Source organism: Oryx dammah, unplaced genomic scaffold, assembly GCF_014754425.2.
Source record: "Oryx dammah isolate SB20612 unplaced genomic scaffold, SCBI_Odam_1.1 HiC_scaffold_17, whole genome shotgun sequence".
Lineage (NCBI taxonomy): Eukaryota > Metazoa > Chordata > Mammalia > Artiodactyla > Bovidae > Oryx > Oryx dammah.
Window position 1 is genome coordinate 12,040,265 of NW_024070201.1, and position 16,774 is coordinate 12,057,038.

Sequence of the window (16,774 nt, forward strand, 5' to 3'; positions counted from 1 at the left end):
ATTCACTCTTGCTATCTTCTGTTTGGCCTCTTCCAATTAGCCTTGATTCATGGATATAACATTCCAGGTTCCTATGCAATATTGCTCTTTACAACATTGGACCTTGCTTCTATCACCAGTCACATCCACCGCTGGGTATTGTTTTGCTTTGGCTCTATCCCTTCATTCTCTCTGGAGTTATTTTTCCACTGATCCCCAGTAGCCTGGGGAGTTCCTCTTTCAGTATCACATCATTTTGCCTTTCCATACTGTTCATCAGGTTCTCAAGGCCAGAATACTGAAGTAGTTTGCCATTCCCTTCTCCAGTGGACCACATTGTGTCAAAAACCAAGCCTAAAAATTATAGGTGCCCATCCTGAATGTACCTGTAGTGTAGCTAGTTCCAAAATTTAGGAGTTGCTATTAATAATTATAGACTAATGTTTCTTATTCTCAAAAAAATATCATTAGAGTTGAATTTCCTGCAAAGTCATAGTAAAATGTTCTCCCTATATGACTCTGTTAGCGATTTGTAACATTTTCTGTATCTTCTTGCTCTTACTTACCAAATGTTGACTCGTGAGCACTAATGGATGTTCACATTATTGTGGCTATTTATTAACTACTTTGGTAACTTCCCTTCATGTAACTGAGAAATTGAGAAACAGATATCTGGCAATCATTGCTCTCTAGAGAATGAAAGTGTTGTGTGTTTTAAGCATAGGCCAGTTAGTCATGATCAGAAAAGCTTTCCTTAACCAAATCCTCCTTGTAGTCAATGCTAATGTTAGGAGTTGACGTGCTATCATGAAATAAGTTCCTTGCTAGGAAATTAGGAAACCTGAGTTATATTACACATTCTGCTGTTATGGTTCTATAACCCAGCTAGCTCAATGTCATAGAGGGCAAAACAAAGTACAAAATATTGCTGATGGAATACTGTTGCACCTATATACAAATGAAGTGATTTCATAAAAATGACCATTGTGCTTACAGAGAAGGATCAGTATTGAATGATTGGCCAAGCAACATAAGGATCATAACTAAAAACAAGGAACTTTGTACAGGTTACATCCAAGCAGGTACCTGTTTCATGCTCATTACTCTGTATTTTTTATTTTCCTATGGCATATGACATAACTTATCACACACACACACACGCACACACACATGCATATTAAAGTCTTTGAGACAATGCAGAGCAAAAAAAATAAAAAGTTTACCTAGATGGACTCAGTATTATTAAATGGACACACATTTTTTTTTTCTTTCCTGTAGAAACATCTAACTAAAGATGTGAATTCAGTGTTTCTCAGAGTAGATATTTTCTTAGATGACTCAGACATGATTGTTTACAAAGAAATGTGTTCTACCAAAAATAGTGTGTTTAGAAAAAATGAACTATACTCTTCAAACTGACCTTAAAGTTCAACATCCAGGGACTGAGGAATTTTTCTTATGTTCAACAATATTCAAAATTGATTTTACAGTACATGAAGAGGTTGATGATATAGAATGGGCATTTTTAGTTGGATGGAGAGTGTATTATATGTTCCCTTTATACCTCTTATACCACACCCAATGTTCTGTTACCATCAAAAAACTAGTAAAGGATCAAGAAGAAAAGATGAGATTAACATAAACAAGAGAGGGTTCCTTGACACCTATTTTAAGAGGAGTCAATTCTAAGGTATATACTTGTCTTGGGTTCAACTCATAGACTTGGACCCTGGTCCAGGTAGAAGATTGATCATTTCTTAGTGGCCCATCTGAAGGTAATGTAGCATGAAGCCTCTAATACTTTTGAAAGTATCTTAAGCTTTTATTCATCTGAATTATTTTGCTGTTGCTTAACCACTCATTCTCACATAAATGCCTTTGTATATTTTTAAAGGATTGTACTTCCTTATTGGAAAGTGCTGAAAACAAAAACTGTCTGGTTAAAAGTGACACCTTGATATCAATTTCAAAACAACATTTCATATTGATTAATATTTTTTCTGTAGTTGAGGAACCGACTTCCTGTTCAGTAGAAACTGTTGTTCCCACCGGAGATTCCACATATACACATACAAACTAGGAATTATTTCTATAAAAGTTAAACTATTTGTCCAGGACTTTTGAAATAGCCCAGGCCAACTCTCTTAGTTAGATTCTGATTTGAAACACTGTTTTGATATACCTGGAAAGCCAATTATACACTGCTTTTCATTTAAGATATTTGTAGTCCAGAACAATTTTTAAGCATATTGCCATCATACAAAAATTGATTGCAATTACTAAGGTAGGTCATTTTATTTTTATTGTGAACATAGTATATATATTTACTGGCTAGATACTCATTTTTTTTTCTTCAGAAGTCTTTGAAAAACCAAGTAAAGAAATAGATTAGAAGTCATAAAAAGAAATGTGTGAACTCTTCCACCTTGTCCTCCTACTTCATCTTTTATACTTCTGACACAACAATTGTTCTAAGGAACAAATCGATTTTGTCACTCCAGTGATTAAAACCAAACCAGTGGCTACCCATCACCCAGGAGAAAGTGTCTAAACAACTAGCATAGTATAAAAAGACTCCTGAGATTTGCAACTTACCTTCTCTGCAGTTTCTACCCTCAGTGCTTTTTTAAATGATCAGCCAGTTGGTGCACAATAACTAGCTTCTTAATTTTGTCATGCTGTTCTACACTTCATTGCCTATAAACATGCTGAATATCTGGCTTGACAAACTTCTGTCCTTCTTTCCAGAGCCAGTTCAAGCATTACCCCTAAAATGAAGCCTTTTTAAAAACACTGAAATCAATGCTAAAATAGTTCTTCCAAAGTAGCACAAGGAGTGTTCTTTCTACTGATCTGAAATCACTTATTAATGGCTGCCTCCTCTATTCAGCTGCAATTTACTTGTGACATATTTCAATGTCTTTATATCATGCACTTTGCATATTCAGCTCACCTGAATATATTACATATTACGCACATACAAGTTGGAGACCCAGAAGAGCCAATGATATATCTTCAGTCCATTTCCCTAAGGCTTCAGATGCAGGAGATCCAAGAGTGTAATTTCAGTTCAAGACTGACAACTGAGAAAAAGGAGAACCAAGTGTAAATTCCAGGCCAAGTCCAAGTCCAAAATTGGGGGAATAATGATGATCCAACTGGAAGACATCAATCAAAGACAGCAAATTCTTCTTATCCAGGACTTTTGTTCTATTTAGGACTTCAGTAGACTAGATGAGACTCATTCACTGGGAAGAGCTATCTTCCTTACTAAATCTACTAATTTAAATGCTAATTGCAGCCAGAAATACCCTTAGTCACACCCAGAGTAAATTCTACTCAAAATATCTTGACAATGTGCTCTGGTCAAGACACTTAAAATTCATCATTACAAGTATGTGTGGGGGTTTCTTAGTAGCTCAGATAGTAAAGACTTTGCCTGAAATGCAGGAGATCCAGGTTTGATCCCTGGGTCAGGAAGATCCCCTGGAGAAGGGTATGAGAACCCACTCCAGTATTCTTGCCTGGAGAATACCATGGACAGAGGAGCCTGGTGGGCTATAGTCCACAGGGTTGCACAGTCAGACATTACTGAAGCAACTTAGCACACAACACATATAAATGTATGTGTGTTGGTCATACATACATACATAAAAATATTTTATATGTGCATATATATTTAAAAACTTTAACCCTAAAATTGTGCTCATAAATCTTTACATGATTTTTCTGAGAAAAAAGAAAACTGAAGAGAGGCAATTTTCAGATCTTTAGGGCTTTAATTACATAGAAACACATAGAAAGTCAAGAATATGTATCCGCAACAACATAGCTTCAGACATTTGTGATTACAACATTCTGTGTCAATTCTGGGAATATACAAACAGAAAAGATTCCTGATAGCATTCACCACCCACATCCTTCCCAAGTTCATTCTTACACTGCCATCACTAGAGCTCGAAAATCTTTTGGCAGAATCTATGTAATAGTGCTGTGAGCAGAGGACAAGGAGGAGACTATTCTCCCTTAAAATTGTATTTGTTCTGATAAACGAGTACATCTAGGAATAAAATCATAGTTGTGAACTATGGCTATCTCTATTTGAATGTGAAAACCACTAAATTTTTCACTGAACTCTAAATATCTAAGGGTTTAAAGCTGAATTTATAATAGAGGTAAGAGTATGTGTAACAGAAAATCTTGACTTGGGCACTAACCTAGATACAGTTGTGCTTCGTGAAACCTTGCTAGCAACAATAATGCTACTACAAATGGCAGTAAATAGCCGATAGCTAATTCCTGGTGGTTCAGTGGTAAAGAATCTACCTGCTAAGGTAGGGGACACAAGAGATGCAAGTTTGATTCCTGGGTCAGGAAGATCCCCCAGAGAAGGAAATGGAAACCTACTCCAGGATTCATGCCTGAGAAATCCCACTGATAGAGGAGCCTGGCAGGCTACAAATTGGGGTGGCAAAAGAGTTGGACACAATTTAGCAACTAAACAACAATGTATATAGAGATGTTAATATAGGTAATTATGGTGCAATTACTTATACATATTACTAATGTATTACTAATTGACTATGTAGACACAATGATTAATTACATTTAGTGAAAAAATGAGGTTTAGAAAGCTCAGGCAATATATTCCAGGAAGGAAATGATAATAAATGGGAAGGGTCAGATACTAACCCAATCTGGCTACAGATCAGAGCTCTAAATCTACATATGGCATCTCCAATTAAATAGGTAAAAAGTAGTCTGCATGATTTCATTCTATCTGGGCAGCAGGATATTGACCTAAACAGGAAAATCCATCTAGATAAAACAGCAATATATGATAATAACTGCTATTTTCTTCTTCTGTTGCTGCTGCTGCTAGGTGAAAGTGGCCAGATTTTTGATAAAATTATTAAGATATACTTCTCAAATAAGAATAATAATAAATATAGTGTAAAGAATTTGTGTAAAACACAGTATTGAGATTATATAGAAAGTTCTGTTATAATTGCACTGTCTTTTTCGCTAGGAAACTAACACTTTATGTGTATTGTTTAGTTGATATTTTATTCCAGGCTAGGTACTCATCGCTTTGTTCAAAACTGATCTTTTTTCCAGCATAGTCTAATCTGCTATGGATCATTCACATCTTGTTCCAGTGACCTTATTATCAACTATCAAATATTGTTTATAAATTTGTGCAAAGTATAAACTTTAATTTTAGTGTTACTATCAGATTTCCATGAAGGTGTTTCTTCCTTATTTCCTCAATTATACACTGGCCATATTTTTGTATGAAGATAAAATAGTGCTATGTATGTGTATTTTATATTCTCTTTGGCGATCACATTCTTTTCATAGAAATAGAGTTTTCTATAAAGTGAGAGGAGAAAAAGGAAATTAGGATAAAATTAGATTGAAAAGACCATTCTTTCTTGGAGACTGAATTGAAATATGATCGTTCCAAGATGATTTTTATAGTAGAAGATTAGGAGTAACTCAGCAAAGTTGTTGCACACCTTTATGTCCAATTGAATAGGGTTAAAACTGTTCTTTATTTGGCTGAAATAGAATACCCGACCTTTCTAAATATATGCATGTAATATTGTTTGTGGGTTTTATATAGTACTTATAATTCCAGGCTGGGAAACCTGGTCAATCACTTCTAAAAGAATGAAACTAGAACACTTTCTAACACCATACACAAAAATAAACTCAAAATGGATTAAAGATCTAAATGTAAGACCAGAAACTATAAAACTCCTAGAGGAGAACATAGGCAAAACACTCTCTGACATAAATCACAGCAGGATACTCTATGACCCACCTCCCAGAATATTGGGAATAAAAGCAAAAATAAGCAAATGGGAACTAATTAAATTTAAAAGCTTCTGCAAGACAAAGGAAACTATTGCTATTGCTAAGTCACTTCAGTCATGTCCGACTCTGTGTGACCCCATAGATGGCAGCCCACCAGGCTCCCCCGTCCCTGGGATCCTCCAGGCAAGAACACTGGAATCAGTTGCCATTCCCTTCTCCAATTCATCAAAGAGAAAAGTGAAAGTGAAGTCACTCAGTCATGTCCGACTTAGCGACCCTATGGATTGCAGCCTTCCAGGCTCCTCCATCATGGGATTTTCCAGGCAAGAGTACTGGAGTGGGTTGTCATTGCCTTCTCCGAGAGGAAACTATAAGCAAGGTGAAAAGACAGCCTTCAGAATGGGAGAAAATAATAGCAAATGAAGCAACTGACAAACAACTAATCTCAAAAATATACAAGCAATTTATGCAGCCTAATTCCAGAAAAATAAACGACCCAATCAAAAAAAAAAAAAAAAATGGGCCAAAGAGTTAAACAGACATTTCTCCAAAGACGACATACAGATGGATAACAAACACATGAAAAGATGCTCAACATCACTCATTATCAGAGAATTGCAAGTCAAAACCATAATGAGGTACCATTTCATGCCAGTCAGAATGGCTGCAATCCAAAAGCATTGCTCTACAAGCAATAAATGCTAGAGAAGGTGTGGAGAATAGGGAACTCTCTTACACTGTTGGTGGGAATGCAAACTAGTACAGCCACTATGGAGAACAGTGTGGTGATTCCTTAAAAAAACTGGAAATAGAACTGCCTTATGACCAAGCAGTCCCACTGCTGGGCATACACACCTAGGAAACCAGAATTGAAAGAGACCTGTTTACCCCAATGTTCATTGCAGCACTGTTTATAGTAGCCAGGAAATGGAAGCAACCTAGATGTCCATCAGCAGATGAATGGATAAGAACACAGTGGTACATATACAAAATGGAGTATTACTCAGCCATTAAGAAGAATACATCTGAATCAGTTCTAATGAGGTGGATGAAACTGGAGCCGATTATACAGAGTGAAGTAAGCCAGAAAGAAAAACACCAATACAGTAATACGTCAAGGCTGTATATTGTCACCCTGCTTATTTAACTTATATGCAGAGTACATCATGAGAAATGCTGGACTGGAAGAAACACAAGCTGGAATCAAGATTGCTGGGAGAAATATCAATAACCGCAGATATGCAGATAACACCACCCTTATGGCAGAAAGTGAAGAGGAGCTAAAAAGCCTCTTGATGAAACTGAAAGAGGAGAGTGAAAAAGTTGGCTTAAAGCTCAACATTCAGAAAACGAAGATCATGGCATCCGGTCCCATCACTTCAGGCAAACAGATGGGGAAACAGTAGAAACAGTGTCAGACTTTATTTTGGGGGGCTCCAAAATCACTGCAGATGGTGACTGCAGCCATGAAATTAAAAGACACTTACTCCTTGGAAGAAAAGTTATGACCCACCTAGATAGCATATTCAAAAGCAGAGACATTAATTGTTGACTAAGGTCTGTCTAGTCAAGGTTATGGTTTTTCCAGTGGTCAGGTATGGATGTGAGAGTTGGACTGTGAGGAAGGCTGAGTGCTGAAGAATTGATGCTTTTGAACTGTGGTGTTGGAGAAGATTCTTGAGAGTCCCTTGGGCTGCAAGGAGATCCAACCAGTCCATTCTGAAGGAGATCAGCCCTGGGATTTCTTTGGAAGGAATGATGCTAAAGCTGAAACTCCAGTACTTTGGCCACCTCATGTGAAGAGTTGACTCATTGGAAAAGACTCTGATGTTGGGAGGGCTGGGGGCAGGAGGAGAAGGGGACGACTGAGGATGAGATGGCTGGATGGCATCATGGACTTGATGGACGTGAGTCTGAGTGAACTCCAGGAGATGGTGATCGACAGTGAAGCCTGGCGTGCTGCAATTCATGGGGTCGCAAAGAGTCGGACATGACTGAGCGACTAAAATGATCTGAACTGAACTGAATGCATATATATGGAATTTAGAAAGATGGTAATGGTAATCCTGTATGTGAGACAGCAAAAGAGACTCAGATGTATAGAACAGTCTTTTGGACTCTGGAAGAGGGAGAGGGTGGGATGATTTGGGAGAATGGCATGGGAACATGTATAATATCATATAAGAAATGAATCGCCAGTCCAGGTTTGGTGCAGGATACAGGATGCTAGGGGCTGGTGTACTGGGATGACCAAGAGGGATGGTATGGGGATGGAGGTGGGAGAGGGGGTTCAGGATGAGGAACATGTGTACACCCGTGGCAGATTCATGTTGATGTATGGCAAAACAAATACAATATTGTAAATTAAAAATAATAATAATAATAACTTCAATTAAAAAAAAACACAAGATCACACCTTTTACACATAGATGCTGTCTCTACTTAAACTAGAGGCAGAGAGAAAAGTAGTAGTTGTATCAAGAAACTCAAGGAACCATATAGTGTTGTCGAATGGTCATGGGGTTATCAATCAGACTTTATTACTATATGCTTAATAATGTCCAAGAGAGAATTTGTTTTCTCTCTCATCATGTAATTAAAAAGCACTTTCACACAAATATGGTTAACTGATATTTGACTAAGGAGTAAAGGCAATCTAATAGAGAAAAGCGAGTCAACAAATGGTTCTATACCGATAACAATAACATGCAAAAAAGAAAAAGAAAAAAGAAAGAAAGAGATGCAAACCTTAAAATATTTCCAAAATTAACTTGAAATGTATCATAGACCCAAATATAAAATGAAAAAGTATAAAACTTCTAGAAGATAATATAGAAATTCTATTACCTAGAGCTTGGTGATGATTTTTAGGCTATGACATCAAAGGACAATCCATTAAAAAAATGAATAAGTTGGACATTATTAAAAGTGAAAACTTCTGTTGGGAGAAAATATTTGTGAGAGAAATATGATAAAGAACTGGTATCCAAAATACACAAAGTACTCTTAAAACTCAACAATAAGAAAATGAATACCCAGTTTAAAAATGGGTAAACAATATGAAGGGCTTCCCAGGTGGCTCAGTGACAAAGAATCCATCTTTCAATGCAGGACACTCAGGTTCCATCCCTGGGTTGGGAAGATCACCTGGAGAAGGAAATGGCAACCCACTCCAGTATTCTTGCCTGGGAGATCCCATGGACAGCAGAGCCTGACAGGCTACAAGGGTCATAAAAATGTTGGACACAAGTTAGCAACTAAATCAACAACAAACAATATGAACAGAGACATCACCAATGACGTAAACAGATGGTAATCAAGCATATGTAAAGATGCTTAATATTTCATATCATTAGGATGTTACAAATTACAAACAATAAAAAGATATCACTACACATTTATTCAAATGACTAAAATCCAAAACACTTAGAGCCTCAAATGCAGTCAACAACTTGGAGTAACAGAGTTATCATTCATTGACAGTGGGAATGCAAAATGGTTTAGCTGCTTTTTAGCTGCAGTTTTTTTCCACCAGCACATTTACTCCTACTGGAAAACCCGGCAATCACAGTTCTTGGTATTTATTCATAAGTGTTAAAAACATATGTCCATAAAAAAGCCGGCACACATTTTTTCATATTAAATTTCTTTGTACTTGCTAAACATGGAAGCAAACAGGATGTTCTTTGATATGTAAATGGATACACAGTGTTACAGCTATAAAATGGAGCATTATTCAACAATATAAAGAAATAAGTTATTAATCCAATACAAAGAAACTTAAACTCATATATATTATTAAATGAAAGAAACCAATCTGCAAAGGGTATATAAGACTTCAGAAATAACTCCAGAAAGAATGAAGAGATGGAGCGAAAGCAAAAACAAAACCCAATTGTGGATGTGACTGGTGATGTGTGTAAAGTCCAATGCTGTAAATAACAACAATGCATAGGGACCTGGAATATTAGGTCCATGAATCATGATAAATTCATGTTGATGTATGGCAAAACCAATGCAATATTGTAAAGTAATTAGCCTCCAATTAAAATAAATAAATTTAAATTAAAAAAAAGCAGTGGTCAAACAGGAAATGGCAAGAGTGAACATTAACATTTTAGGAATTAGTGAACTAAAATGGACTGAAATGGGTGAATTTAATTCAGATGACCATTATATCTACTACTGTGGGCATGAATCCCTTAGAAGAAATAGAGTAGTCCTTTAGAAAATGAAGATTATGGCATCTGGTCTCATCACTTCATGGGAAATAGATGGAGAAACAGTGGAAACAGTGTAAGACTTTATTTTGGGGGGCTCCAAAATCACTGCAGACGGTGACTGCAGCCATGAAATTAAAAGACGCTTACTCCTTGGAAGGACAGTTATGGCCAACCTAGATAGCATATTCAAAAGCAGAGACATTACTTTGCAAACAAAAGTCCGTCTAGTCAAGGCTATGGTTTTTCCAGTGATCATGTATGGATGTGAGAGTTGTACTGTGAAGAAAGCTGAGCGCCGAAGAATTGATGCTTTAGAACTGTGGTGTTGGAGAAGATTCTTCAGAGTCCCTTGGGCTGAAAGGAGATCCAACCAGTCCATTCTGAAGGAGATCAGCCCTGGGATTTCTTTGGAAGGAATGATGCTAAAGCTGAAACTCCAGTACTTTGGTCACCTCATGTGAAGAGTTGACTCATTGGAAAAGACTGATGCTATGAGGGATTGGGGGCAGGAGGCGAAGGGGACGACCAAGGATGAGATGGCTGGATGGGATCACCGACTAGATGGACATGAGTTTGAGTGAACTCTGGGAGTTGGTGATGGAAAAGGAGGCCTGGTGTGCTGCAATTCATGGGGTTGCAAAGAGTCAGACAAGACTGAGTGACTGAACTGAACTGAACTGAACTGAATAGTCAACAAAAGAGTCTGAAATGCAGGACTTGGGTGCAACCTTAAAAATGACAAAATAATCACCATTCCTTACAAGGAAGCTGTTCAATATTACAGTAATTCGAGTCTATGTCCCAACCAGTAATGCAGAAGTAGCTAAATTTGAACAGCTCTATGAAGACCTACATGGCCTTCTAGAACTAACACCCAAAAAAAGATGTATTTTTCATCATAGGGGACTAGAATGCAAAAGTAGGAATTCAAGATATATCTAGAGTAACAGCTAATTTGGCCTTGGAGTACAAAATGAAGTAGGCAAAAGCTAATAGAATTTTGCCAAGAAACCACACTGGTGATAGCAAACATGTTCTTCCAACAACACAAGAAAAGACTCTACACATGGACATCACCAGATGGTCAATACCAAAATCAGATTGACTATATTCTTTGTAGCCAAAGATGGATAAGCTCTATACAGTCAGCAAAAACAAGACCAGGAGTTGGCTGTGGCTCAGATCATGAACTCCTTATTGAAAAATTCAGACTTAAATTGAAGAAAGTGGCTAAAACCATTAGACCATTCAGTTATGACCTAAATCAAATCCCCTAATGATTATACAGTGGAAGTGTCAAATAGATTCAATGGATTAGATCTGATAGAGTGCCTGAAGAACTATGGACAGGGTTTTGTGACGTAGTATGGGAGGCACTAATCAAGACCATCACCAAGAAAAAGAAATGTAAAAAAGCAAAATGGTTGTCTGAGTAGGGCTTACAAATCCTGAGAAAAGAATGGAAGTGAAAAGCAAAGGAGAAAATGAAAGATATACCCATTTGAATACAGAGTTCCAAAGAATAGCAAGGAGAGATTAGAAAGCCTTCTTCAGTGATCAATGCAAAGAAATAGATGAAAAAATAGAATGGGAAAGACTAGAGGCCTCTTCAAGAAAATTAGAGATATCAAGGGAACATTTCATGTGAAGATAGGCACAATAAGAATAGAAATGGTATGGACCTAACAGAAGCAGAAGATATTAAAACAGATGGAAATAATACACAGAATTAAACAAAAAGATCTTCATGATCCAGATAACCATGATGGTGTGATCAGTCATCTAGAGTCAGACATTCTAAAATGCAAAGTCAAGTGGGCCTTAGGAAGCATCACTATGAACAAAGCTAGTAGAGGTGATAAAAATCCAGTTGAGCTATTTCAAATACTAAGCTGATGTTGTTAAAGCATTGCACTCAATATGCCAGCATATTTGGAAAACACATCAGTGTCCACAGGACTGGAAAAGGTCAGTTTTCATTCCAATCCCAGAGAAAGATAATGCCAAAGAATATTCAAACTACTATACAATTGCACTCATCTCACATGCTAGCAAATTAATGCTCAAAATTCTCCAAGCCAGGCTTCAACAGTATGTGAACTATGAACTTCTGGATGTTCAAGCTGGATTTAGAGAAGGCAGAAGAACCAGAGATCAAATTGCCAACATCCATTGGATCATTGAAAAAGCAAGAGAGTTCAAGAAAAAATATATATATACTTCTGCTTTATTTATTATGACAAAGTCTTTAACTGTGTGGATCACAATAAACAGTGGAAATTTCTAAAGAGATGGGAATACCAGACCACCTGACCTGACTTCTGAGAAATCCGTATGCAGGTCAAGTAGCAACAGTTTGAACAAGACATCTAATAATGGACTGGTTCCAAATTGGGAAAGGAGTATGTCAAGGCTGTATATTGTCACCTGGCTTATTTAACTTCTCTGCAGAGTACATCATGAGAAATTCAGGGCTGCATGAAGCACAAGCTGGAATCAAGATAGCTTGGAGAAATATCAATAACGTCAGATACACAGATGACACCACCCTTATGGCGGAAAGTGAAGAACTAAAGAGCCTCTTGATGAAAGTAAAAGAGGAAAGTGAAAAAGTTGGCTTAAAACTCAACATTAAAAAAACAAAATCATGGTGTCAGGTCCCATCACTTCATGGCAAATAGATGGGGAAAAAATGGATACAGTGAGACACTTTATTTTCCTGGGCTCTAAAATCACTGCAGATGGTGACTGCAGCCATGAAATTGAAAGACGCTTGCTCCTTGGAAGAAAAGCTCTGACCAACCTAGACAGCATATTAAAAAGCAGAGACAGTACTTTGCTGAAAAAGGTCCACCTAGTTAAAGGTATGGTTTTTCCAGTAGTAAAGAATGGATATGAGAGTTGGATTATAATGAAAGCTGAGCACCAAAGAATTGATACTTTTGAACTGTGGTGTTGAAGACTCTTGAGAGTTCCTTGGACTGCAAGGAGATCAAACCTGTTAATCCTATGGAAATAAGTCCTGAATATTCATTGGAAGGACTGAGGCTGAAGCTGAATCTCCAATAATTTGGGCACTTGATGCAAAAAACTGACTCTTTGGAAAAGACTCTGATGCTGGGAAAGATTGAAGGTAGGAGAAGGGGAGGACAGAGGATGAGATGGTTGGATGGCATCACCAACTCAATGGACATGAGTTTGAGTAGATGGGTATTGATGATGGACAGGGAAGCCTGGCCTGCTGCAGTCCATGGGGTCACAAAGAGTTGGATATGACTGAGTGACTAAACTGAACTGATGTATGGATGTAAGAGTTGGGTTCTAAATAAAGCTGAACACTGAAGAATTGATGCTTTGAACTCTGTTGTTGGAGAAGACAGTTGAGAGTTCTTTGGACTGCTAGGAGATCAAACCAGTCAATTCTAAAGGAAATCAGTTCTGAATATTCATTGGAACGACTGATGCTCAAGCTGAAACTCCAATACCCTGGCCACCTGATGTAAAGAACAGACTCATTGGAAAAGACTGTGATTCTGGGAAAGATTGAAGGCAGGAGGATAAGGGAATGACAGAGGATGCAATGTTTGAGGATGGACATGAGTTTGAGCAAGGTCTGGGAGTTGGTGATGGACAGGGACACATGGTGTACTGCAGTCCATGGGATCGCAAAAAGTCAGACGTGACTGAGAGACTGAACTGAATTAAACCCTAGATACACAATTTTATATATATATATAAAAGATAGGTGGTGTTATCTTCCTTTTGAATTAATCACAAAAATTGTGATTATTTCAGTTTTGTCATTAAATAATATAATGTAGATCTATTTTTATGTGAATTTTGATTCCTTTCTTCTTTATAAGTCATTTCTTTCCAGTACCCTCCCATTGCTCCATCATATATATTCCCCTCTCTATTTTGTTCAGAATTAACACCAATATAGTTTGAATTTCTCTCTGGTTATAGCCATTTTGTAAATGTGTGAAGAGGATGTGGCAAGCAAAACAACAGCTTTCATTGTTCATTTGCATTTATTACATGAAAAGTAGAGAAAAAAACTGCTGAGTGTTTTTGCTGAAATAATTTAGCACTTTACTTAATTCTTCAAATGAGATCATATATAAAAAGGTAAAATGACTCACTTCAAGTCACGCAGCAAAATTCAAGGATATATATTGCATCTGTGAATTTCATATCTATTGTTATTTTTCTACTTTATTAAAATGATGAACTTTTAATCATCTAACTATACTTGACTTGAGGAAAAGAAAAACACCTAGAAGTAAAACTACATTTATTTGTTTTTAAATTATTATTTTTTCAGATATTTTTGGATGGAAAGTTCTAAATTTATAACATTCTATACAAACATTACCTTTAGCAAGTTCCACACTAAGGGTACTTATTTCTAGCCTCCTCTGTGATTCTTATTTCTACATCTATACTAGATAACTCTCAATCTCCCACTTCCTGATATTGCAACTTTTTTGCTAAGAGTTATACTTTTAAAACTGAGTCTCTACAGACATGGATTTTATGCACTGTTATTACTTACATCATGAAGGGTAGAGCTGACATATACGTGCTGCTAGTAATTAGCTTTTCCTGTTTTTTTTTTTGTTTGTTTGTTTTTTTCCTCTCTCTCTCTCTTTTTGTTTCCACTTCACTTGTTTTGTGTCCTTGGTGTCCATTGCTATGATTTTACTGTCAGACTCCTTGAGTTCTGAGTGCTCACTATGAATCTTAGTAGTCCAATTTTTTTTTTTTTACTCCCCTCTACAGATGGTGTCATTGACACAGGCTGCTCTCTCACTTTTGCAAGACAAAGCAGTTGAGGGACTCAACCAGTTCAAAGAAAAAGAATGAATCATAGAAGTCTAGTAATATTGATAATAATTCCTGTACATTTTATGTTAATGTCCCAGTGGCTAATGCAATGGGAAATTAAATATGCTTCCTGGAACATATAGCTCTCAAACCTTCAATTCAGAATGCTCTCTTGAAGATTCATACTTGATTGAATCATATTTACAACTTTTCTGGATGAGAGGTTCATTGATGAAAATTCTAACATCAAAATATTGTCGTAGTACTCATGTTTGTTACCTCTCCTTCTATATATTATGGGTTTCTCTGATAGCTCAGTTGGTAAAGAATCCACCTGCAATGCAGTAGAGCCTGGTTCTATTCTTGGGTCAGGAAGATCTGCTGGAGAAGGGATAGGCAACCCACTCCAGTATTCTGGCCTGGAGAATTCCATGGACTGCATAGTCTTCAGAGTCACAAAGAATCGGACATGACTGAGCAACTTTCACTACTTACTATTCTATATATTAGACAACTTCTAAATAGCTATTATTGGGATCACATTGTCCACTCTGGTGAAAGCACAAGAAACTATAAATATTGACATGTAGATTTTTTTTTTCTTTTGAACTATTTTATTTTGGACTGAAGTATAGCCTATACCAGGGGATGTAGCTCAGTGGTAGAGCGCATGCTTCGCATGTATGAGGCCCCGGGTTCGATCCTCAGCATCTCCACGTGGTTCTGTTTGGGCCTCCCTGGTGACTCACACGGCAGGAGACCTGGGTCTCCTAATTTATATTTCCTTGGCCTTCCCTGGTGGCTCAGAAGTTAAAGCGTCTGCCTCCAATGCGGGAGACCCGGGTTCAATCCCTGGGTCAGGAAGATCCCCTGGACAAGGAAATGGCAAGAAACTCCAGTATTCTTGCCTGGAGAATCCCATGGCCAGAGGAGCCTAGTAGGTTACAGTCCACAGAGTCACAAAGAGTCAGACACAACTGAGCAACTTCACCTCATAGCCTATTAACAATGTAGTGATATTTTCAGGTGAACAGGGAAGAGATTCAGTCATACATATACATGCAGGATTTTGACTGAGAACTGGTCTAGTGATAAAATATACACATTTACAAACACAGTGAAAACAAAGCATCATAAAGCTGTCCATTTTACTTTTTTTGTCCGAAATGTATAGCCAATCCACCAAAAATTGTGTTGGCACAATCTGTGAAATATTTAAGTTGGTCAACTCATTTCTCATCCATTTTATTAAACCATTTTAATTTAAATCTCTGTTATATCTTGTTTCCATTGTTTTAATAGGTTCCTACTGAGCTTCTTACTCCACTCTTCAACTCTGGTATTATTTCCTATAAGGTAGATATCAAGATTGATCCAAAACCTTAAAGACTTCTCACTTCTCTAAGAATAAGAAACAGTTTATTTTTAAGTTTATTTCTCATAGACCTACAAGAGCCTAAATGATCTGACACTCCTCTTACTCTCTGATCTCCTTTTTTTTTTTTTTTCTTTCTGATTCTGTAAAGTTAATAATGTTAACCATATCTTTCAAACTCTTCTCAAGTATCTGGTTTATCTCTTTCTGGGCAAATATACCTGAAAGATAACAATGAGATGGAGTCCAACTTTCATCATTTTAGTTGATCTTGGAGCTGCATGGATACATGCTATTTTCTCTTTTACTGCTACTTAGTCGGTACACCTCTTCATCTCAGCAAGTGTCTTTGATTTTCTAGGAGGTTTACATGAGGAGGGAATACAAAGCTTATTTGAGGGGTCTGAGCTGCTGATCACAGTGTCTTTCTCTGTCTTTGGTTGTTGCATCTATAATTTACTCTCAAAACTTGGCATGCAATAAACAAGAAATGGTCCAATAAATTAGCTTGAGCATCTAACAAACTTTCTCTATCACCTACCCTATCTTG

At 37.1% G+C, this 16,774-nt stretch overlaps 1 non-coding gene across 1 annotated transcript; it reads left to right on the top strand.

Moving 5' to 3' along the window:
• The first annotated feature begins 15,493 nt into the window (after positions 1-15,493).
• Positions 15,494-15,565, top strand: TRNAA-CGC. Its single transcript has one exon. It is a non-coding gene; the product is annotated as a tRNA-Ala (tRNA).
• The last annotated feature ends 1,209 nt before the right edge of the window (positions 15,566-16,774 follow it).